This window comes from Agelaius tricolor, unplaced genomic scaffold, assembly GCF_023055355.1.
Source record: "Agelaius tricolor isolate 1412-34295 unplaced genomic scaffold, bAgeTri1.0.p SCAF_32, whole genome shotgun sequence".
NCBI classification, from domain to species: Eukaryota; Metazoa; Chordata; class Aves; order Passeriformes; family Icteridae; genus Agelaius; species Agelaius tricolor.
The window spans coordinates 3,156,060-3,180,252 of record NW_027269292.1 but is presented as its reverse complement, the minus strand read 5'-3'; the positions used below and the strand labels follow the sequence as shown (position 1 = coordinate 3,180,252).

At 43.2% G+C, this 24,193-nt stretch overlaps 1 protein-coding gene across 2 annotated transcripts in view; it reads left to right on the top strand.

The window, feature by feature from the left end:
- The first annotated feature begins 7,633 nt into the window (after positions 1–7,633).
- Positions 7,634–24,193, top strand: part of TEX2 (testis expressed 2) — a 46,291-nt gene continuing 29,731 nt past the window's right edge. Inside the window, exon 1 of one of the 2 annotated variants that reach the window (XM_071451260.1) lies at positions 7,634–7,798. The gene's annotated coding sequence lies outside the window, so the exon portion shown is untranslated. Of the gene's footprint in view, positions 7,836–24,193 lie in introns of both variants that reach the window. The other variant, XM_071451261.1, reaches the window with a different exon arrangement.

Genomic DNA, 24,193 nt, shown 5'->3' with positions numbered 1-24,193 from the left:
CTTTGTCCTTCTGTCACTGAAAGAGGAGGCTGAGGGCAGAAGAGTGTCAACATCATCATGGTCCCAGCACATGTCCCCTTCATGCATCCCTGGCTTTCAAGATCTGTGCATTTGCAGTCAAAGGGATGAAGTTGCTGCCTTTCCATGAGGAAATGAATGGAGCTTTTATGTCCCATCTTTGACCAAAGCACTTAAAAGGTTTTATGCCCAGTAGATTGTTTCTAATAGCAGGGAAAATTGATCACTCAAGTACTTTGATGCAGCCCTTTTATTAACAAAGAAAGTACGAAATTCTGTTTCCTCTAAAATCAGAGGAATCAGACAATATTCTCTTTCTCTGCATGCAATTTCAATCATTTTAGCCAGCACTTATCCAGAAGCACTTTTTTATTCTCAAGGTCATTCTTGTAGGGCTCATCTGGTTCTGCTGGTTTGGAGAGAAGGCTGCTCCTGTAGGAGCTGGGGGCTCCCTGTCACCCCAAGCACTGCCCTCCTCCCTGCATCTCCCAAGCCTGCATTTTCCAGCTGGCAGAAACCTTGAATGCACCAGCTTCCCCTCCAGATTTGCCCTTTTGCCTAAGGATGGCTGTTCCTCTTTCAGCTGCCTGCCTGTGTATGAGAACTTGGTTGTTTTTTATGCAAAAGAATATCCAGTGAAAGGCAACATTAAACCTGTTTGGGCCTGGGCACCTTTGCCTGACTCTGTTAATGGGGGTTACACAGGCAGTGTGTGGTTGGCATTGTGCTGATGAAGAGTAAGGTCTTTGCACACTTATTGTCAGTGACAAGGAGCAGGAATAAGGGATGGAACTAGGGCAAGATGAGGTTCTCACTGCCCAAGTGTTTTTGCTCCATACTCCCCTTCCAAAAGAGAGAAATACCCCTCTGACCAACGAGCAGGATGCATTGCTAATAGCCATTTAAATTTCTCTGCATTTCTTGCCCTATTTATCATATTTAACCTTGGGTTTATTTGTAGAGAACTGCTCAGAGAGTCTTGTTTAACAGAGGAAGAAACCGGAAGAAAGCCTGGGCATGGTGTGTTTTCTTGCAATATTGCCCTGGACATCTTCCAATCTGTTAATGGATGAACACTGACATCTAAACCATCCCCAGGGGAGGTTCAAGATCCATCTGACTTCAGTAAGAGGTTCCTAAATAGCTGTAACAGGCCTATACTTCAAGAGAAATAAATTTTGCTATTTTTGAAACATGCAGGTTTTGGAAGGCTTTGAATATCAAGATTAATTCTGTCTCTAAATGCAGTGGAAGGCAGCGTGGACTGGTGATTCTTACTCAAATCTGGAAGGTTTGAATATTGTCTGGAATTTGGATGTTCTAAAAGCTTAGATGTGTTTAGTTTACTTTTTATTCCAGGGCAGACTCTGCATGTACATATCAGATTCCTTAGTATATCTCATTGGATTTTTGTGGAAAACATACATTATCCATCAGCACCTGAAATTTTGACTCAGGTATTATTGCTGGATAGATTACTGAGCAATGTTATTGAAAGATTTAATGGCACTCTGAGAAAACCCCAAGGTCACATGGAACCAGATGCTGCCCTGCTCAGTGTGATGCTGTTTGCAGAAAGTGGCAATAGGGGATGGCTGCAGGAGCTGGACAGAAGGGTCAGGGCACCTGGGCAGGTTTGGAGACTGGATTATGCATCAGGTCATGAAAATTACACAGGGAAGGTGAGCAGAATATTCTCAGTGCCTCACAAGAGCATATCTGAGCTAAGAGGCTGCTCTGCTCTCCAGCCCTGCCACTGAGAGTCCTGTTTGGAACCTGTCCCTTTTCATTGCCTATAACAGATATCCTAAGGAGCACAGGTTCCTTATTTAGCCACATGAATGATTAGCACAGTGGGATGTTATTTAATAAATCTGTGTGCTGAGATCTTCCTGCTAAAGTGCTAAAAGAGGATGTGAAGTCCAGAACAAGAATCCAGTTGTGACAGGAGGCACTGAGAGCTTTTGGCTTTGGAGGCTGGGTCAAGATCTGTTGGAGAAATGGGCCAGGATGGAGCTGCCACTGGTGGTTGGCTGTAGGGAGAGCAGGGAAGGATTGAGTCTTGGCTGTGGTCATTTTGTGTGACTGGACAGGCACTGAGTGCTCTGTCAGAGGCAGTTCTTTAACCTGGGAAAACACCAGTCCTGTGTTTGCTTTCAAAGCTGGGCTCTTGTTTGTTCCAGGGTGTGACTGCACCTTCATGTTCTCATTGTTCAAGCCCAGCCTACCCAGCAAAGCTCAACTGGAAAAAGAAGATGTGCAGATATGGGCCATGAGGATGCTCAGTGGAAGGTTATAAGTTACTGTCACAGAGACAGCAGTTCCTGACACCTCTGAAGTTCATGTAAATAAAGGTTCTAGCAACTTTCAGGTTTGAAATTACAACTGCAGGTTTGAAATTAGAACTGCACAACAGCCTAAATTATATCAGCCTTATGAAAACAATGCATACTGTTTACACCTTCAGAACAGGGAAATGACCCTGACCACCTATGCCTGTTCTCCATCTCAGCTGGAAAAACCAAGGTCAGTGTTTTATCACTCTTTTGTAACTAAGAGTTCACTCCATGCTGCCATTTCTGATTCCATTTCAGTGGGTATACATTCAGCTCTGGGTTGGGTGTTAATGCTCTCAGAACAAAAACAGCTAAGCAAGATGTGGCTGTTTTTATGAGAGTGATGTTTTGATCTCATGCCAGCACAATCGAGGAACAATTCCCATTAAGTCTATTGATGTGAGTCTTTCCTTGAAGGGGACACTCAGGGAACCTGAGCTGAATTATATTTTAAAGTAGATTAGTTAAATTCTATTAAGACCTATGCAGATATTCATATTCAGAATTAAGTGGCATTAATCTGATTTAGTGTACTTTACTTGGAAAATGAAGAAAGCTAAATCAAATGAAGGCCACTTTGAGTAACAACACTCACTCATGTAACTTTCAAGTCACAGGTGTTATTAATTCAGATTAATTTCTCTTACTTTCCCTGTGAAAACAAGGGGCAATAACATCACCAGAGACAGCCAGACCATGTGTTCTCCTTCTGCCCCCCAAAAAAACATTATGGATCTCCTGACAGTTGGTTTGACTTGTGGATCTAAAGGCTGCTGTTCATTTCTAGTCTATAGTCAATGCTCCTTTCCCTTAACTAACCATTTAAATTAGGCCCATCAGTGTAGAACCACAGCATCTGTCCAGGCAGGAGCAGGAGGTGCTGCTGCCTGGTGTTAATGCTCCTGTGCATGTGGAAAACTTGCAGTGTATGTGGCTGATTTAAACATGTATCTTCAGCTGTTCTGTAATGTCAGAACTAAATTTACTTGTAGATTTAAAATAGGTGAATGATTTGGCAGCTGAAAGGTCAGGACATGCTGTTTATTTTGTGCTTTGCTTGTCCTGATTACCAGAAAATGGTGTGTAGCACCTGACATTGTTGCCAAGGCCCTGTGGTGCAATACCTGCACAGACAAACTGCAGCCCTGGTGCCTCTGTATCCCCAGCCTTCCCCCAGCTTTGGATTTTGCCACAGTTGCACTCTGGAGCGCTCCAGTGCTCAGCCACAATATCCTCCCTCACCAAGGTCTCGGTGGAGGGAGGAGTATTGACTTCTCCACCATGTGCAGATCAGATTTCAGGCTTTTAGAGTTTTGTACATTTGCCAGGTACACTGAAATACAGACACCAGCTCCTACAACCTTGCTGTGACTTTGGCAGCAGGCACGTGGCTGTTCTGGGTGGCCCGGGGACCTGTCCCTTCCCCTGTAATGGGTGGCATCACTGCAGGGGTGCTCTGGCCATTTCCCCAGTCTGGATTCAGTGTCAGGGAGAGACAAACCCACGTGAGAACCATCCAGAATGTTTTGCAGGTCTGAGAGAAGCCAGTGCAAATTCCCAGCACTGAAACCACCTGATCCAGGCTGCCCTGCAAGCACCTTCCCTGGGAGCTGCTCTGCCTCTGGGGGTCACCTTGGCAGCACCAGCACACCCTGACAGGCTCTGCACACCTGCCTGGCCCTGCTTTGGCCTGTCCTGTGACTCCACCTGAGCTCCTGGCAGCACCAGAGGCTGTGCTGGACATGAGTGCAATTTGGAACCTCCTCTGGCCCTGGCAATGTGTCTTCTCTGAGTGCAAGGACTTGAGCAGCTGCATAGAGCTGTTCCTCCACAGATACTTGAGAGTCTAGATGTCTTAAATAAATAAAATTTAAAAAAATTTTAAAAAGGAAAAAAAGAGGGAAATAAGAAGATCACAAGGGCAAACAAACACGAAATTCCTGTAATTTTTTAATGTTGTTTCTCTCCACCATGCCTTTGGATATTTTATTTTACAGCTGGATTTGAGACCTGCCTGCTTTTGTAATGGAGGAGTTATGAATGCTCTGGTCTAGCTGACAAGGTGATGATCAAAGGTTGGACTCAATAATCTTGGATGTCTTTTCCAACCTTAATGATTCTGTGATCAGCTTTAAACATGAAGCAGCAATAAAAAAACTCAAACCCCAGAATAAGGTGCTTTAGCACAGGAAGCAACAAGAGCTCAGAATTTCTGCAGTTCCCAGGGGATTTTAGAAACAGAGTAGCAGATTTGGAGGCAGGCTTGGGGAGCTGAATGGGGAGGCTCCCTGGGGAGGGCATGTCCAGGCTGTGCCCCTTTGTGCCAGCAAGGAGCCAGGCCCAGGGGCTGGGATCAGTGGGGACAAGGGATGGGGTGGAGGACAGGATGGGCAATTTGCAAGTTAGTTCAGATCCAAAGACAGCAGGGAAGCCACTGGCAGAGTCTGGGAGGTGCTGAGAACACTCTCACTCATTTGAGAAGTAGAAGATGGGCCCACAAGAGCTGTGGAAGGAATGTGGCTGTCAGGAAGCTCATACTGCTCCCCACACCCTCAGTCAGAGCCAGCTGAAGCACTGGGAAGCCCCAGCATTGCCAGGCCTTGTTGGGCTCTGTGCACACTGGGTGGGCTGGAGCCTTCTTTGGGTTTTCCATGCTGAGCTTCTTTCCGTTGTGTTTGATGTTGCACTGGTAACAACCAAACAAACCAACAGTAAAGCTGCTCTCACACACACAACCCTGTGTTTGCCAAGATTCACACGTTCAGGCTCAGCTGCTGCCTCATTCCTCTTAAAGCTTCTCAGCATAGAATTGCAAGCAGGGCTGTCCTGCAGCTCTTCCCCAGGATCTGACGGCAATGGGATTTGTGAAAACCATGTGGAACCCTAAAGCTCATGTAATGTTCTTTTCTCACAAAAGTAGAGGCTTTAAACTGCCCTGAGCTGTGAAATACTGATGGGAGCATTATAGAGAAATGAACTGAGCTTCACAGTAGTTCTGGGGGAGAAATACTACCACCTATTATTTTACAGCCTGCTCAAGCACTGCTTTTAAAGGTTTTTAATGTCTCCTTCACATATTCCAAAAGATTAAAGTAATTCTTTTCAAAAGCAGCTCCTGACTGTAGATACCTGTTTCTGGAGCCGGCAGGCTGCTGCTTCTCAGAATGACTGTATACATGGGATACTGAAATATTAAAAATAAATAAGCATTATTTTATTCTCTTGTCTTTTTGTAGGATAGGTGGAAGGTAGATAATCCAACAAAAGGATTTACTCTTACAGCTCTGAGTGATTCAAATATTCTGAGGTTTTTCCTTTTGCCTCCCTTCCACCAGACTGGAACTTGTCTTTAGAAGAGGATTCCCATGAAGCCCAGAGTGTGGTACCCTGGTCAGGCACAGCTTGTGCCCAGTTTTTCCCAGTGGCTGCTCCAGCCTTTGCTCAGCATGTTCCATGCTATGGAAGAAGCCTCTGCTGAGGGCCTAACTCCAGGTGCACAAATATTTATCTTGAGGTCAGGAGTTTTAGTCCATGTGTTGCCTAAGTTACATGCAAAGAGAGGGCAGGAAAAGCTTCAGAGATTCCAGTGAGTTGATTGTAGTTTAATACAGCCAAAACCAACCTGTCAGCCACAGCTTCAGCTGTAGGCTCTGTCCTGCAGGGAAAACCTGTTGTTAAGGAAACAACCATTATCTTATCTCCAGACTCTGGAAACATTAACATCAGCTTTGTATAAGGATTCAAAGTTCTTCCTATATACAAGAACAGCCATGAACAGAACCATGTCTGAGATGAATATGTGTATCTGTATTTCAAATAGAATGTTGTCTTTTTCATTAAAAACGTTAAGACTAAATTGAGGTTCTGCAGTGACACTCACACAGTGCAGTCTTTTGCTGGGTTCCATCAGTTCCTTCAGCTGTGACCCTTCAGACTGCTGAGTTTATTGCTTGGACATCCAACAGCTTGAAGGCTCTGACCATCCATTTGGTGAGCTCAGGCCATTCCTCACTGAAGCAGATTTTGGCAGGTGCTGGCTGCTCCCAGTAACTCTGATTTTTCCATTACATGCAGGAATCCTGCTTTTAAAAACAGAACTCAGAGATGCCTGTGAATAATTCACTTCCACAAGCACTGAACTATTGCTGCCATTTATTGAGAGAAGCAGTCTGAGTGCTACCTGCATCTACTTCTGACCTAGACTGCAACCCCTCTATGTGCCATGTGTATAATGCCTGGTGCAACAGCACCCCTGACCTCAGCACAGCTACAGCTGCAGGTAACATAGGAAACTGTTTGAAAATTAATAATTTATATTTAACTCTTCACAATGGCTAGTTTGGAATAATTTGAATTCTGCTCACACATCTCACTAAATATTGGTTAGTAAATAAATTTTGTCCCATCACCTCATAAAGTATCATAAATTTAAAAGCTGGTATGAAATAAAGAGTCTGAAAGATCTTGCAGGATTCTTTATGTTTTAATTCAAACTGAAATTATTAAAGAGAAGATAATTGGCACCGCCAAATTAACCCAAGGGTTGACTAAAGAAACCTGGGCCAGCATCAGCCTGACCCGGTGTAATGCTGTAATGTCATCATTAATTGCCTTCAAAGGCAAGAGCAATTAAGTAAAGGGTAAAAGCAGTAGAAAGGCTGTAATTTGTTGCATAAGACCATTATTGAGAAAACAACCTTTTGACACAGCGAATTAATTTTTTTTTTTCTCTGTCTGCTGCAAATTGGGAAATATGAAGGGTAAATAAAATGACCTCTGCCAGGGCAGGTTTCCTGGGATAAGTGCCTGCTCGGTGAGGGAGCCGATAATTTTTGGCCTTTTCTGCACTGTTTAGATCCCAACCAGCTCCTTTCTCTGTGCCTGGTCGCGCACACGCTTCCTGCCGCAGCCGCTCCCCCGGCGATGCCCCGCACCGAGCCGTGCCACAAACCCGCACCGAGCGCCGCGTTCCTGGAACGGGCGGATTACCGGGGCGGCCCGCACGGGGCGCGGGAGGCTCGGCACGCCCGGGAGCGGCTGGAACCGGGAGCGGCCGCAGCTCCGCACCCGCGCCGGCCGCGGGCCCGAGCGGCTCCTCACCCCGGGGGCCGTTCCGAGCGTCACCACCACCGGCCGCTGGAACACCGGCAGCGCCCGAGGGACGGACAGGGCCGCTCCGGCTGCCAGGGGTGCCCCTGTCCCTATCCCCCAGTCCCTGTCCCTGTCCTCGTCCCCGCCCCCGCCCGCCCCGCTCCGTCCCGCCCCGTCCCGCCCCTCGGGCCGGCGCTGCGGCGGCTCGGGCAGGCCCGTCCCCCCGCGGGGCCCGGATTGGCGGCGCCGCCGCCTCCCCGCCGCTGCCGCCGCCCGGCGCGGGCAGGAGCGGGCAGTGCCATGAGCCGGGGCTGAGGCGAGGGGCTGGGGCAGTGCCGAGAGCCGCGGCTGAGGTGAGGGGCCCGGGCAGTGCCGAGAGCCGCGGCTGAGGTGGGGGCCGGGCAGTGCCGTGAGGGCGGCCGGCAGCGCCCGCCGGTCCCCGCGGGCTGCGGGCAGGGAGGAGCGCAGGGGCCGAGGGCGGCGGTCGGGCCGGGCCGCGGGCGGCTCCCGGGGCCGGGCAGCGCGGATGGCGGCCGGGGGAGAGCCGGGAGCCCGCGGGGAGCGGGGCCGGTGCGGGGCTGGGCGGGATGGAGCCGCCGCTGCTCGGCGCGGGAGCCGGGTTTGCCGAGCCGGGGCTGCCGCTGGGCAGGAGCTGCCGGAGTACGAGCGGCACCTTAAAAACAAACGACAGAGGAGGCGGCAGCGGTCGCTTCTGCTGAAACAGGGGGAAAATTTTTCAGTTGGCTTTTGCCACCAAAGGCGAGAGGTTTCCTGTCTACTAAAATTGTTTCCTCTCTCTTGCCCCAGCTGTCGGCTCCTTGGTTTCTGCTTCTCTTGTAATTTTCAGTGTCATCTGTGTTATCTTCATTGCAGTTCAGGGGCTAAACCCGTATACTGTGTCTCTTCAGCGTGTGCTAAAGTTCCTCCTGAATGTTTGTGCTGAACTTCTTGGTGATTTGTGTCTGTCAGCAAATGTCTTGAGGAGCTCCTGATCATAATTTTGGGAAATGAAGTATACAGTGGAGGTTAATTTAAACTTTTGTATGCCACTTAAGTATTATAACCATAAGATAAATTAGCGTAAGTCTTCAGTGCTGTGAGATTATCTTCTGTTAAGATGCTTTGTCATACTCCTCTTTTAAGATGATATAGCCTGTGCAACTCAGGAAAAATAAGAGGTTACAATTTCAGGGGTGTATATTTTTATGAGAAGATGTTGTCATTTTTAGTGCTGAAATAACTTAATATTCCTAAATTGAATAAAATTCAGGCAGTGTGAGTTCTCTGTTTTGATTTTCTTGGAACTGAAAATTTGCTAAATGAGAGGTAAAAGGACTTTACCTTAAGCGTAAAATGATAAATTAGTGTTAAAATTGACTTTTAAAGACTCTGATGTGATGCTGTTTTATGATTTATGAGAGGTTACTACTCTGACTTCAGAGCTGATCCAACGAGGTGCTGTGTTGTGGGTGGCACATTAATTGTGCTCCAAGTAGGTGTTGAGGCTTGAGGTGGTGTTTCTAAAGCAGTGCAGGTGCTTTCTCCCTTGAGTAAAAGACCAAGAAGTTGATTCTGTGCTCAGAGGTGTCTTACACTGGAGTTTGCTGGGGTATGATATAGCCTGGGAGTTGTACTGGCAAGCTGAACGCTTCTCTTGTGAACAACACTTCTGGTCCATGCAAAGACCTTATTGAAATGACCTATTTCAGGAAAAAAAAAAAATCCAAAGTTAAAACTTGAAGAAGGACATAGCCCAATAGTGTGTATTAATTACATACTTCTTTTTGTGTGATAACAACTCTTAAGACTTCCAGCTTTAAATACCAAATATTTAGTTGTTTCTAACTAAAGAACTTCTAATCCAGTTGTTTTTCAGAGTAAAGAATGTGGAGCAGGAAGCCTGGATATAATGGGTAATGCCAGTAATTTCTCTGTTGTGGTAGGTGTGTAAACAAAGTAATGGGAGTTAATGAAACTTACTTAGCAAATACAAGGCTAATATAACTGAAATGCATTTAAAATCACAGAGCTAGAGGACTGAGGATGCATTGTGGCATTCAAAGAGCTTTTTAGTTGATCCATTTGGGGACTGTGCTGCTCTACCCCTACCTTTTGTGCCAACTCAACCAATTCTCTGTGATGAAATCAGAGTTTCTCCTGTACCACATCTGGAAGGCCACCAGAGTTCCATTGTGTGGGTGAAGGTGACCAGGCACAGGCATGGCAGTGGCCATAGGTAGGGACATGTTCCCCTGTCCTGCTCTCCAGGGCTGAGCTTTAGCAGTTTCTGCCCGTGAGATGAAGAAATTGTGGTGCTGAGTGTGCAGAGTGTAACTGACACCTGCCCAGCAGCTGAGGACAATGAAGGATGTTTATTAGGATAAACTAGGTTCCAAAAGAATGGAGGGGAGGGTAAGTAAATTCTGGTCTTAAACACAGTCTTGGAGCTTGGAAAAGTCTCTCAAATCTCTGGATTTTGATTATTTTTCTTTGGTAAGCTAGAAACTGTGGTATCAGATGTCCACAGTAGTAATGCTAATTCAGTGTGCTCTAAAACATTTATCCATGAATAAAGGCCTCATGTTCTAGAAACCCTTACTGCCCTAAATGAAACAGTCAGATGACAATGTATGCTGGAAAATGAGAGCGTAATGTGGGCTTAGAGATTAGAGAAAAAAAGATAAGAGTTAATACTGTGAGCTGTCATGAGTGTGTACTTTGTATTAGAAGAGATATGTTCAGAGTAGAAACCAACTCTGGAAGTGCACAAGGGTTCCACATGTGCCTGATAAAGGGCATGAACATTTTTAAGTAATGCAAAGTGGACACTTGAAAGGATGTCTTGTGCTTTCAAGGCGGAGGAGGGTGGAACACTGAGCTACTGAGAGAACAATATCATATCAGAACTGTTGATACAAAAAAAAAAGTGTACTGCTCCTTATTGTAGAGGATTGTGCTAAATGGTTCAGATTCACAAAGTAAAGGGTTTGTTTTGGGGGGGTTTTGTACTGCAAGTGGTGAATTAAGCATCTCTGCTGGACAAAAATCCCAAATAATATGTCATAAAAATATATGATCAGCTGTTCTTGACAGAATGGTGAATTATCTCTTCTTGGAGGTCGCTTCTATGAAGCTTCTGTTAACATGGCAAGCACAGAAGTTTGAAGGCAGAAAGTTAATAATAATTGATCAAAATCCCGTTTCCAGCTAAAGACAACAAGAGCTGAAGGTTGTGCATTGGCTGGGAGGATTTATCCTCACCCAGCAGCCTCAGGCCCTGTTCCTCAGAGCATTGTGAGGGATGAGGGTTCACCTCCTGCAGAGATAGCACTGAAGTAGTATCCTCTTCAGAAGAGCTGTGAGTGAATGGATTTGCTTGGATTTGGGCCAAGCTTTGTGTATCACAGCTCCTAAAGTATTTACATACTTGACAAATGGAATTTTAAGTCTTTTAAGGTGATTTTTATGTTCTTTAACACAAGTCCTTACTGGAGTTTTGCCCTGGAAGCTGCCTTGTGCTAACTTGGTTTCATGAGTTTGAGTCTGTACAGAGCAAAATCTCCTTTCCTTGGTCAGCACAGTAACAATGCAACCAGTGTAGTGCAGGACTCCCAGTCAGACCAGTTCAGTAATGCAGAATCTGCCTCTTTCATCATTTCCTTTAATGGACTCCTTGATGACCATTATCTCTGAAAAATAAAACCCAAGTGTCTTAAGTTGGAACTGCTCAATTGAAGCATCTGAGAGGCTTTGCTTGAAGACTTCCTGTGTTAGCCACGGTCCATCTCGCTTCTGTTGGAAGTGGTGAGGGAAAGGAAGCAGAGGAGCAAGTTTTGATGGTAGAGTAGGTCAGAGTGACTGAGGTGCCTGCAGTGTGCAGTAATCCCTGTAAGTTTTGCTGGTGTTTTTATTTCCTGCTTCACCCTCTGGGAGGAGAGAAGTTCCAGGGTGTTGTGTTACTTACCAGTCATATTTATTCTCTGGGTACTGTTGTCTCTGTTGAAGACAATTGTTAGTGTCTGTGGAGGGACATGAGAATATAATGATAAAACAGAGTTTATTCTCTGAATTTGCCTTTCTGCTCCTCAAAACTCCCACTTCTCTGTTCATTATCTTTGCTATTTGTGTTAACTCTCTCCTCTCCTGACAGTAAAGTGTGTTACTCTGCTGTGCAAAGTCCAAATCAATACCCAGTGCAGTTGGGGTTCTAAAAGGGAAGAGGACTGATGGACAATGGATAACAGAAGATCAATAAACATGGTAAACAGTGGTGTTTCCCCATAAAGGCCAGGAGGGCAGCAGAAATGAATCGTTGTGTGAACCAGGCTTTAATATTCATTACCCTGTGTCTCAGTGGTTTATAAAGTGTTGTGCCCTCTGACCCTGCTGGTGTTGGATGACAGGAATATTGCAGGAGAATGTCCCTTAGTGCTGTGACTGTGTTGTTGTCCTGCGGAATTGTTTTCCTGGAGCTGTGAGAAGATGGGATGCTCAAGCTTAGAACAGGATCTCCTTCAAGAGTATGAAAATAGTTATTCAGGCATTGGAGTGCTCTTTTAAAGGATCTCTTTGGTCCAAAAAATTGCTATGTTGGGTTTTATTAGTGGAAATAGAAGACAGAGCTACAAGACTGTAAATCTTACTCTGGATTTCATGTGTTTTGTTTAAATTACACTTTTGTTGTAAAATAGGACTGCAAAATTATAAGCACCAAGTTATGGACTCCTTTGATACTGGGAATTTCAAAGCAGATGGCAGAGGAGTGAAATGTGAATGTGACCTGTCATGACTGCAGTAAAGTACTGATCTGAAATTAAAAAGAGAGATGTAAAAACATGCTATTTCCCTGGAAGTCAGCATTAAGGCTGAGAAAAGAAAACTGTTTTTATGAGCCCAGACAGGCTGGAAGAATGAGGGTTCTGTGTGGGGAAGGAGCTGGTGGTGCTCACACGCCTGTGTTGTGGGAGCTTGGGTAGGAAATGTCACCCAACATGTGACAGGGAGAGGCAGTGGAAGCTGCCCGAGTTGTGCTGGCTGTCTCCTGCCTGGGAGCTGCAGCTGTTCTGCCTCCTTGTCCTCTGCAGCCCCCAGGTACCCAGAGCCTGCCTGGCTGGGCTGTGCCAGGGCTCCATCCCAAGGAGTGATGCCCTGCAGGAGCAGAGCATTGCAGAGCATCGTTCCCACAGCCCTGCCTGCTGGCACCTCCCCCTGCTTGTTCCCATCTCCCTGCCCCACTGTGGCCAGGGCAAGGTGGAGATTCTCCCTGGGTGCTTTCCAAGCCAGGCTTTGCCATTCTGCTTGCTTAATATGTATCTGTCATCCCTGTTGCCTGGAGTGGCTTCGCTTTTTTCCTCATACTCTTGTGTAATACTTGGGGTTGGTCACATAAATAAATGTACTTTGGTGGGAAATGGAAGTGATCTGTACAACTCTTGACGTGTTTGGAGCTGCTGTGACGTTTGATAAGGCTTATCTTTGTAGGACCTCCTCAGTAGCATTTCTTTTTGTCTAATCATTTCCACACTTCTTCCTTTTCAACTTAACTTGAAGTATTAAACAAAGGAATTAGGAGAAGTGGAAAGAACTAAGGGGGAGATAATCCTGAATGTCTGTCAGTTCAGAAGTGTGCTGGTTAATAAACACTCTGCCAGGTTTTGAATAAACCTTCTGAGCAGATGTGTGACAAGTTTACAAAAGTCTTTTTATAGAAAAGAAAAAAGTGTTACTCTTCTATTTATATGTTATTTTTATTGAGTAGCAAGAGACGTGGATGGAGAACGGACCAGCTGTGCATACAAACTTTCTCCTATTTTGTAATTCCCTTTATTCCCTTTTATCATTCCCTTTTTGAGAACAGGTTGAGTGTTCCCAGAAGCCTTAACACTGCTGAGAGATTTCAGGCAAGCCAAAAGCAGTGCCTGACAGTTTCAGAAAACTGAGTGTCTGAAAATGTGCATTAAGAGGTGTGTTATATTTAAAAGTGTAAACATTCAGTTGTGTGAATCTCCATTTCTTTTGTCCTGCAACTTTAAGATGTGGATTGGCAATGGTTTTGGAGCATTAAACAGATTTTACGAACTTTTGCTTTTCTGATGAGTTGGGCCAACTTTCCAGTTTTACTTTTAAATCCTGCCTACATCCTAGCTATCATTCTTTCTTCCATGTTAAAACTTCACAATTGAAATGATAAAAATGAGTAAATAGTGGTGCTGCCCTATGGTGGTTTTGCTTTCTCGGGATGTGGTTTTTTTTGCTTTCTTGGGTTGTGTTTTTTGCTTTCTCGGGATGTGTCTGCTTCTTCCATCCAGCTGCCCTAAGCAGTGCATTTACCAATGAAAATACCATGGACTGACTGCTCTGGAAACGTCTTTGTGGACAAAAATGGGTGAGGTGTGATCAGTGGCTCCTGGAGCCTCCTCCTCCATAACCCCAGCCAGATCAATGCTGGTTTGTGTGCTCTGTTCTGATCTCGGGCTGCTGGAGAAGGGAATGTTATTGGCATAACACTTCTGATCCTTCATGGAGCTGGGAGAGCTTTGGAGGGAGTGTGGAGGCTGTTCCTCATTTGCACAGAGAGGAGCTCGTGGTGAGGAGTGGAGGTGAGAGATTTCCATCCCATGTGTGCATTTCCACTTGCACTGCTCAGTTCAGCTTCCCCAAACGAGTGACCAATGTTGTCTGAAGCCTTCGTTGTGCAGAGCACAGCAGAGGCAGCTCTGCAGGGATGGGAGCACCTTCCTCACCCTGCAGTCCTCACTATTTTGTCACCTTATCCTGGAAGACAGCCTGAGCTGCCACTCCTGCTTGGCTTCTCAGCCCTGACCTCTCTGAGCAATTAAAAGCCTCGTTTACACACCCACACCCTGGGTATGTGCTGTGCATACCCACAAACCTGCTCATGGTGCTTGTAATACAGAGCTTGGCTCTCTTTGGTAAACAAATGCCTGGTGGATGAATTCAGCATGGATATAGGAACATTGCCCCATGCCTGAAATTAGACTTGCCTGCATAATTCTGTAATTGGACAAGGCAGGATATGGCTCAAAGACACTTATTTCCCTTTGCCCTTTTGAATCCATCTGGTGGCTTTTGCTGTTCTTTTATCTCCCAGCAAATCAAGACCTTAAAATTGATGACCTAAAATTAATTTCCTTGAAGCTGCTTTAATGACACTTCACTTTCTGTGTATGTGTGTGCACAAAATGTAACCCACATAGAGGGGAGTGCATTCACCCTTAACTGTTTTTTAGCTGGTTGAGACTGTAGAAATTATTTCTAAATGCAGTAGTAGAAATTTTGATGGTGTTGAAGGCATTTCTTGTACAAATTACACTGATGACACCTTTTTCTTGAATAAAAAATATTGGATAAGAAAGGGAAGACTTTAGCTCTTTTTTACAAGGAAGTAACCCCAAAGGAGAATGACAACAGAGAGTTTGCATTAATACAGCTTGAATGTAAAGTAGAAGTGGAGTTCTTAAAAATTCATTAAAATTTTTTTAAGCTGTTCATATTGCACTGTGGATTCAGCAGGTCACTGGTGAATTTTGGTGTGTATTGCTACAAGACACCCACCTGCTGACTTTTTTACTTTTCAGCTTGTGGAGTTGTCATGAAATTCCTGCAGACAGCTCTGCTGATTAATATTCTCAGAAGTGAGATCTGTGTGTGTGTTTTACAGCTCCCTATGTAGCTGGTCAAAATTCAGTATGTGCTTCTCTGAAATAGAGTTTTGGAGGAATGATTTCATTTACAGAAGTCCCATTGTACTGGTCTGCCTTCCACTAAGTTAAGGACCTGTGTCTGTGTGCTATGACTGAATTATACCATAGAGGAGCAAATGTTGAGAGAAAATGAGTAATGGGTGAGAGCACTTCTCAAGGAGTGCTGAAAAGTTCAGAAAACCTTTAATGAACTTAAACCTTTTAAGGAAAATTTTATTTTTCTTTAATTTCACACTGGTGGCCTGGTTCACACAGGGAATGACCGTGTTGGGGTAGATCCATGCTGCTGAAAAAAGAAGAGAGGAGAGCTCTGTTTATGTTCTTCCCAATCTTATTTTGTTTGTTTGTTTGTTTGTTTTGAGTATTCACATGACAAATGATCCTTCCAGGCTTGCTATCAGTGCCACATTTTGAGAAGAAAAACAGAGTGGGAAGGATCCCCATATGCCCAAGGACCTCACTTTACCCTCTCAGTGTGCTGACTTCCCTTCTCCTTAGGAGCAATACGTGCCTTTACATTCCTGTGAAACGATCATTTAAATTCAGAATGCCAGCAAAGCTGGGGATTTTTTTTCCATCTATCTCCCATGGTTTCTTAGCAATTAGGCATAAAAAAAAATATGTTGTGGGAGGTGCTCATCATTTTCTGACTCAGTTGGTTTCAATGGGAGTCAGGCCTGTAAAGCAGCTGTTAAGGTCAGGCAATCTGTAATTGACCTGTCAGATGTTGCAATTAAAGTGTATTGCAGCTGTTAGAAATAGGAGTTACCTCCATTGCTCGTGAAAAAAAACCAAAAAGCTGCCCAAAACCAAACCACCAGAAAGCTTTCATATATTTCAGTGATTCATTGAGTACTGCTCTCTTCTGTGTGTAATGCAAGAAACAGAGGGGAATGCAGATGGAGCTGCTGCCTTTGATTTCAGTGCTGTTTGTGGCAAGGCCTCTTTCATGTTCTGAATTACAAAGTCCAGGGGAAATTGTTGCCAGTGTCTGTCAGTCAATAAGTTTACACCTTGAAATGCTCAGAGTTATAAATACTGTGGGAAAACTAAGAAAATGTATTTACATGAAAACACATGTGGGAATGCTTTTGCCACATACTGTTTTTTGCCTTAATGCTTTTGTGGATTTTGTGAAATAGTAGAATGTACTGTAATAGAATAACTAGGAATTGTATAGGTGCTTCAGTCCTGTGCACTTGAGTGAGTGTTTTTGTGTCTGTCTCACAGTCCAGTGTTTTTAATCATAAAATACTTAAGCCACTCTTTAATTCAAAATTAGTCATTGAGGGATTTGAAATGTTTGTAACAGTTGCAAGGCTCTAGAAGCTTTTGACATCTCCCCAGAGCCTTTATGTCATGACAGCCAGTTGGGAAGCTGGGGAGCTCTGAGTTGCCTGTCCTAATGCTTATATTGAGCCTCACTTAATATCTGTGCTCATTGAAGATCTACAGTGGTTTTGTGTTGTCTGTTTTCTTGGGTTTCTGGCTTTTTTTAATAAGCAAAATGCTTTGTTCTTAGCATGGTAAAATTCAGGTCGTTTGGGGCCATCTGAGTTCCATTTCAGTGTCTTGGATGTTCCCCTGTGCTCATCACTGTCCTCCAGCTGAAAAGCCACAGTGGTGCTGAACTTTTGCATTTTCGTTTCTAGATATCTGAGTTGAACATAAATCTGAATGAGATGAGTGTTGCCTTAAGCAGTGAGAGAAATGTCTGCTACTCGCCAATTCCAAATATGACATTTTATTTTCTGGCTACTCTTAGCACAAGGATTCTTTAGAGTTTGTTTTGTTACCCTTCTATGGATCTTTCTATGAATTAGAAGTTGAAGTATTTTGTGCACTGAAGCTGTCATCAGTAGTTTATATCTGCACAGTTCTTGCTAGAAGATGTGTGATTCTAGGGCTGTATTAATGTGGTTCACACTTTTGCTGTTGCTGCTTTTAGGTGTTAGTGACTCTTGATGATCTTGTTCCATAATCTGTGTGAGCACTGCTCTTCAGTCAGGTAAATTAGAGCAAAATTTTTCTAACCCTCCTAATAATACTGAAACTAAAAATAACATGATTACCTGCACAGGGCTCTCAGAGAAGTCAGGAATTCTAGTCCATTTTCTTCCAAAATTAGATCACAAAGAGCTTTTCTGTTCTTGTGGTGCTGATTTATGTTTCTTTTGTAGTTTCCAGGTAGCAGGAAATGCTGGTAATACCTTTCTCCATTCGTTTTTTCATGGAATCCAGTGACAGGAGAGACCATTGCATGGCATGGAGTGATTGGCAGGACTGCCTCTCTTAGGTGCTGGGAACAATTATTTTAAAGAAACTTTGCAGAGAAGTTTGACTTTTGGGTTGAATTACTTTTGTCTCACCTAACTCAAACTTGATGGCAACTCTTAAAAAACTTGCATGTTTTGAAGTCCTGTTTATTGGCCTTGTCCTAACCTTTCCTGTCCTTTGGACCTTCTGGGGAGTATGCTTGCAGAAGCTTCTGAGAAATCCTGATCTGCCATAAATGCATTTTCTGCATTTATCAAAGACACTTTTCCTTGGGTAGCTGAGATGCAGGAGGTGAAGAACTGTAATCAGTGTGCCTCTAACAGCAGTTAGTTCCCCATGTTACTGTTTGCAGCTTGCTCTGTACTTCAGCTGCCTTCAGATAATTAATTCTCATGTTTTAAGTACAACTGCCCTTCTAGTTAGGTGTGAATACTTTATTTGTGTTCAATGTAGCCCTCCTCCCTTCCCTAGACAATTTAAGCTTTCTGAAAATAGCCTTGCTTTGGTTTGTTGTTCTTGTTTCGGTTTGTGCCAGCTGCCTGCTCTGCAGATCTTTGCCTGTTTTTGCTAATTGATTATTTTATTTGAAGAGTTATTACCTTGCTTCTTAGGGATGTGCTAGGTCTAAAACTAAATACTTCTAAGTATTAAAAGCTTGAGTGCTATTTAAAAACACCAGAGAATATCCCCTTCTGTAATTTGGAAAGCATCTCTGAGACCTGAGGAGACCATGATTGTGTACTGTGTTTTGTCCTGTCAGCTTAAAAAGCCATGAGGCACCTTGCATGCTAATCCTCTGCAGAACATGAAATTAAAATGAAGGCTGTACATAAGAAATATGAAATTTGATTGATCATTCAAAATCCCCTGATAAAAAAAAGGTGTCTTTTGATATCTATGGGTAAATCTGTAGATTCCATTTCTTTTTTACTAATCTCTCATAAGTACATTTTACATGGGGACCTAGAGGTTGAGTTACTAATTGGTGCTGCTCCTCTGTGTATCTGAGTTCAGCCTCATGGGACAAACCTGTTTATTTTTAAAAAATCATTTCATATGAAGGTGTGTAATGGTTGTTTTACCTTGGCAGGTACTGTGGCTAGTGCTGTAATTTTTTTGTTAAGGAAATGAATGTAAATGTAAGAAGAAGTCTTTGAATCCTCACGTGCTACCTGTAGGCAGTTCTACCTATTGATGTGCATTTGCACTGGGAAAAAAGAGCCTGAAAGACAATTCTGATAAGCCCTTTTTAATTTAGGATTCGGGGCACCTTCTTGTACTTAATTTTGGAAACAGGCTTTTCTCTAAGTCACTCGGTCAGAATTTCCCCTAAAGATTTCATAGTGACCTTTAATTTAATCAGAGATGTGGGCAGAGTTTTCAGCTGTGGATAAATCCACAGAGGTTTTAGATAATCTTTTATCAGATTAATGAGGAGGTGATTTTTTTTTAACTGAGATAAGAGAGCAAGTTACAATTCTGCACAGTTTAACCTCACCATTTACCCTTTCCACCGGGTGTCATTTTTTACATGTAGACTTTTGATGCGTTATTATTATAGAAATCCAACATGTTCTGCTGAGATGTAGAACTTGTGCAGCACCACAAGATTCTGATGTAGACTCTCCTCCTTTTAGCAGAGAGCAGATGCAGCAGTTATGTATTTATTGCTCAGAACTGTCAGAGCATTGTTAGGTTTTGAGAACCCAGCAGTTTGAGGAGAGTGGGAAAGGCTGGCTTTAGGCTGGCCCTGAGTTTGCCCTTGTTTTAAAGTGTCTATTTCTGAATCCCTCGCTGCAGAAATTTCAGATCTAGGTCTGTAAACTTGTCTTTTTCTGGGGCATTTCTCTTCTCACTTAGGGCCAAATTAGTTTTTTAGGTAATTTTGATGCCAGCAACTAGCTACCTGGAAAAACCACATATTTTAACATAATTTTAAGGACAGCAATATTTGTTATAGGAAATGACTAAAACCCCAAAATCTGTGGTGGAGGGTGAGAGGGTGGGATATGGTGGTGGTTGGTTACAATTTTATTTTGTTCTAGAAACTAATGAAAGCTCCCTTTGACCTGTTCAATGTGGAGTGCTTTGGAAGGAAAAGGTGCTACCTGTTGCTTGCAATTACAAATAATAAACAAGAATATAGTTCATAGGAGGGGAACATGTGAATGGAGAAAGTATTATGTATGTACTAGCATTTTTATTCATTCTTATTGTGCCAACTGGGAGTAAATGTTCTTTAATATAATTATACTCTGGTGCAGTTTGAATGTGTTCCAAAGAGCAGAGCTTTGTCTAAAAACTTCTTTTATTTCTTCTGTTAGGGAAAGTGTTGGATTTCTTAAAAATACTGCTTCACTTCAGCCTTCAGAAAAATCATTAAATAAGAAGAAATTAGATTTTTCTGAGTTTCTGGAGAACCTTTAACTGCTTAGCTTTTTGTGTTTGTTAAAATGGGACTGTAGTGAAAATTTTAAAGTTTTTGGTAAGTGTTGTGTCATGGAAGGAGAATAGGAAATAATTATTATTATTCTTTTATCAGTAAAGGCAGGGGAGCTAATGTGGTGGCTGACCTTTCTTAGGTCTTTGGGGAAAATGTTCATATAGAATACACTCACTTAGCTAACATTAAACAATTTTTGCTTGATTATTTTTGAAGTGTTGTAAAGATGAGCTTGGGGACTTCAGCAGCAGCAACAAAATTCCAGTAGTTTTGAGGACTCCTTATTTGCCATTGCAATTTTACTTGACTTTTCTGTCCTGGACTTAAAATGACTCTTACTCATCTCTTTGATAGGTTTATAATTTTCATTAAATGTATAATCTCATTGATAAGACTTTAACATTTTGCCTAGGATTCTCTTTTTAAGTATAACTAAGCATACTTAAATGGAGATTATTTAACTTAAATTTTTCTGAACTTAAAAGCATTTTCACAAACATATTTGGGTTTTTTTAATGATGCTCAGAGAGCTCCTGCTGGAATGTTTTAGCTCTCACCAGCTAAAACATGTGCTAACCTGGGTTTCTCTCTCAGGGTATGTGCTGTGTGTGTGTGTTGTGATCCCTGGTGGGTGGCACCGTCAGTTTTGGCCATGACCTGGGATTGGCTTCTGCTCAGCACATTTAAAACACAGTCTTAGTACTTGATGTTGGTATCAACTTTGTCATTTCTGCCCTTGGATTTAAAACAGGTTTTGTTGCTTTTGTTTTTCCCCCACCTCTGTATCTCAAATCCAGTTGCATGAACTTGGAAAGGGAAGGGAACTTCCTTCTTGTTCCTGATGGAAGCTGAGCTCTGAAGCCTTATCTCCATCCAGGCTGGGTAACTGGATCCCTGACAGGAAGGTTTCACAGGGCTATTGTGTGATAGTAATTACCAACCCTGGCTCTGTAGTTCATTTAAAAGTAATGACTAGTGGATGTAAAAGGAACAATAGATGTTAACTATGGAATACATTAACTCATGGAGATGCCAGGGGAATTTAATTGATCATAATTAGAAATTTGAATGGGGATAGGAACGAACGTTGAATTTTGCATTTTGTATCCCTTCATTTTTTTGTCTTTTATGATATAGATCTGCTGAATGAGATGAAGTCCATGTGACAGATAATGTCCCAGCAGCTGTGCTCTCTGCTTCAGGGAGGGCATTCTGGGCTAAATGGGAATTGGCTTTACTTCTGTGGCAAAGCAGTACTTTTCACTAATATTGTGCTTCGTTTTGAAGGACCTGAAATGAAGACTTCTTGCTCTTAACAGAAAATTGTGTCTGATGCTGAGAGCTCTGTTACTTATTTTAATGAAGTACAAAGAATTGCAGCAGTTCTCCCACATATCTCAGTGTTGGAAGGCAGATACTGCTTGAGTCTCTAGTAAATCAAACAGAATCTAGAATTTCTGGGAGAAAATATGAATTTCAGATCATATTGCCTTGTGTAGGTGTTCCCTGTCTGAGAGAGATTTAATGTGCTGCTGGCCTGGTTTGGAGCATGGCTGTAATGTGTTAGTGGGGTCCTTTTTCTGTTAAAATAAAATCTCTCACTCCATAAGGAGGCTGCAGAGATTGTCTAAAACAAATATACTGCTGCTTCTTCCTGCCAAATGAAGGGTAGATTTAGAGTATGAAGTTTTGAGTCTGGCACTTGAAAATTACTGTCCTGTAACCCAAAATGATAAAAAAGGCCCCATGAATCCTGAAGAACAACTGGGTGTTTTTCCCAGTCTGCCAAAGCAGTTGGATGAGTGATGGCCCAGAAAGGTTACTGGGGAAACAGAGGCATAACCAGTGAGAAACATCTTTCCTGTGAGCAGCTGTGGCAATCTGCATGAAGTTGAACTGTAGCATTATCAGTAATGAAATTCATTGTTTCCTAAACAGCATTTAGGACTTGGACTTCTGGTGCAACTGACAGAAATAAGGGGGAAAGTATTGCAGTGCTGTTTAGTAACCTGTGAGGCTTTTCCTTTACTTAGGAGGAAAGGAATTTCTGTTTTGTGGAAAACACATTTTTTTGGTCTGTGTTTAGTAGCAACAAAAATGCAAGTGTTGAACCTTGTTGCACATTTTTCTGAAAGCATTTTGCTAATACAGTGTGCTGTGTACCATTTCCCCCTCATGAAGATGTTGTAATAAGTAATAGCAATGTGATGGGAGTAGTTGGCTGCTGCAGAACATGTGAATTTAGTTACCCAATCCAGCCTGTTTCTCCAACTAAATGATTATGACTAAGTGTGGTATATGCAACTTTGACCTTCTAAGTTAGTTCCTAGTTTGCTGCTTTGTTGTTTCAATCACTTTCTCCATTGTTAATGTGAAAAGAATTGCTTTGCTGTGTAAAGTTGGTGGATAATTGTCTGAGGCTCTTGGATGGGCTGTGTGTTTTCTCAGGGCTGTGAGCAGGGGCTTTCTGGGGTGTGTTTGTCCTGCAGGAGAAGGGAACAGGGGGGTGTTTATGTGGCACCCACACATTGCTGGGTGCTTGGCTCTTCCTGTGAACTCCCAATCAGTCATTCCTGGGAAGGAGCACAGCTACTGCAGTGACACTTAGAAGAGTGCCATGGCCTAACCCGCAGCTGGCCTCTCCCTGGGTGTCCCTGTTTGTCACCAGGTGCATCACGGTGTTGTCACCCAGGCAGAGACATCCTCAGCCCCAGCCCTGCTGCCTGCCTGCTCACAGGAAAGGGCTGGGGCAGCAATGTTGTCTGTCCCAGGCAGCTGCACTCCCTGCTTGCCTGGCTCAGGGCTTCCTGTTGATGGAGCTTTAAAAGCAATGCCTGTAGGTGAGGATTATAAACTGCTCTTCTGTGGGAGATGGGGATGCAGTGCCTTGAGGTCAGAAGTGGAAATGGCAGCAGTTGGTTGGCAGCTATCTCATTCCACCCTGCAACAGCATTCAAAATTCAAACCTCTGGGGGAAAGGAATTATTTTCTGAGCAGCCTTCTTCCCTTCCGGGTAGAAGTTCATTTTTTGGATCATTGGAAGCCTGAGAATGTAAGACTGTTACTCAGATCTGCCTGCCACATAAATAAAACTGATACCTTGCATCTTCAGAATCAACAGAAAAACCTTGAAGAGGCAGCCAGAGAATGGGGAACAGTGTGGCCTTCAAAAGAAGGACCAGTGAAAACCTGTGTATCTTCAAGTACCAATATAATCTGCAAACAATCAGTTTGGAATTGTGCCACTTCAGATAGTGAGGCTAGAATATCAGGTCTTCAAACAGCTGGGAGAGGAGCTGAGGAGTAGGGGAAGGAAATGAGTGAGGAAAATGTAGCCAGAAATGAGTAAGAAGTGAATCTGTTAAAATGATACAAGAGTTGAAAATGTATGGTTCAAGAGCCTGATGAAGTAGCTTTATCAAAACCTAGCAACTACAGAAAGACCTGTCAAGGAAAAACTTCTCAGCATCTGCTTTGAGAAGAAAAAACAAAACAAAAGCCCAAATCCTCTACAGTAAAACAGAGATTGTGTTCAGGAATGGATTGAAAACATGCTCTTTTATATGACATAATTTGTGGTACAGTAACGTGCTTGAGATAGGCAAATACTGGTTAATCAAGAATTTCCTTCCTTTCTCTGTTAAGTTAATCATGATGTTAGGAAAATCTTGCTTGTTCAGTAAGCAGTAAAATCTCTTTTCAGTACATTTGGTGTGTGCAAGTGAAGTTCATCTGTTTCAGGTCATTAGCACTGCATTAGCACAGCATGGCAACTGGTGTTTAAACACCAGCTAATTAATGTTCAGTGTAAACACAGTGTGCTAAAGAGCTATCCAAACCCATGGAGTTCTAGCTGATACAAAATGCCACAGTGAAAATGCTATTGGGGGATGGGAGGAATTGCTAATCTTTTTCTCCTGCTTTCCTAGATTATTGATAAATGATTAAGGCTGAACAGCAGAAGAGAAAGGGTCAAACTGATGCCAACAGCATTGTGTGCAAGGGGGATTTTGTCATTTGGGGGGTTTTGATGTTATTTTGTTTTTTCCTTCCTTTGCTTCCATCACTGAGCTGTGATGGCTCAGTGACCTGGAAAATGTGTAGGGTTTTTGTACTTTCAAATTTTGATGTTTTCATTTTGCAGTTTCACAACTGGGCCAAAATATTAAACATGTGTGATAGCTGATGGCCCAGCACTATGGAAATGAGGTTGGATAGGTATCTTGTCCAGTAGTATTTTTTCCCCCTCTCCAAAATAAATTTGGGTGTGTTTGTCCAAAAAATCTGGTATTTTGCAGTCTGAC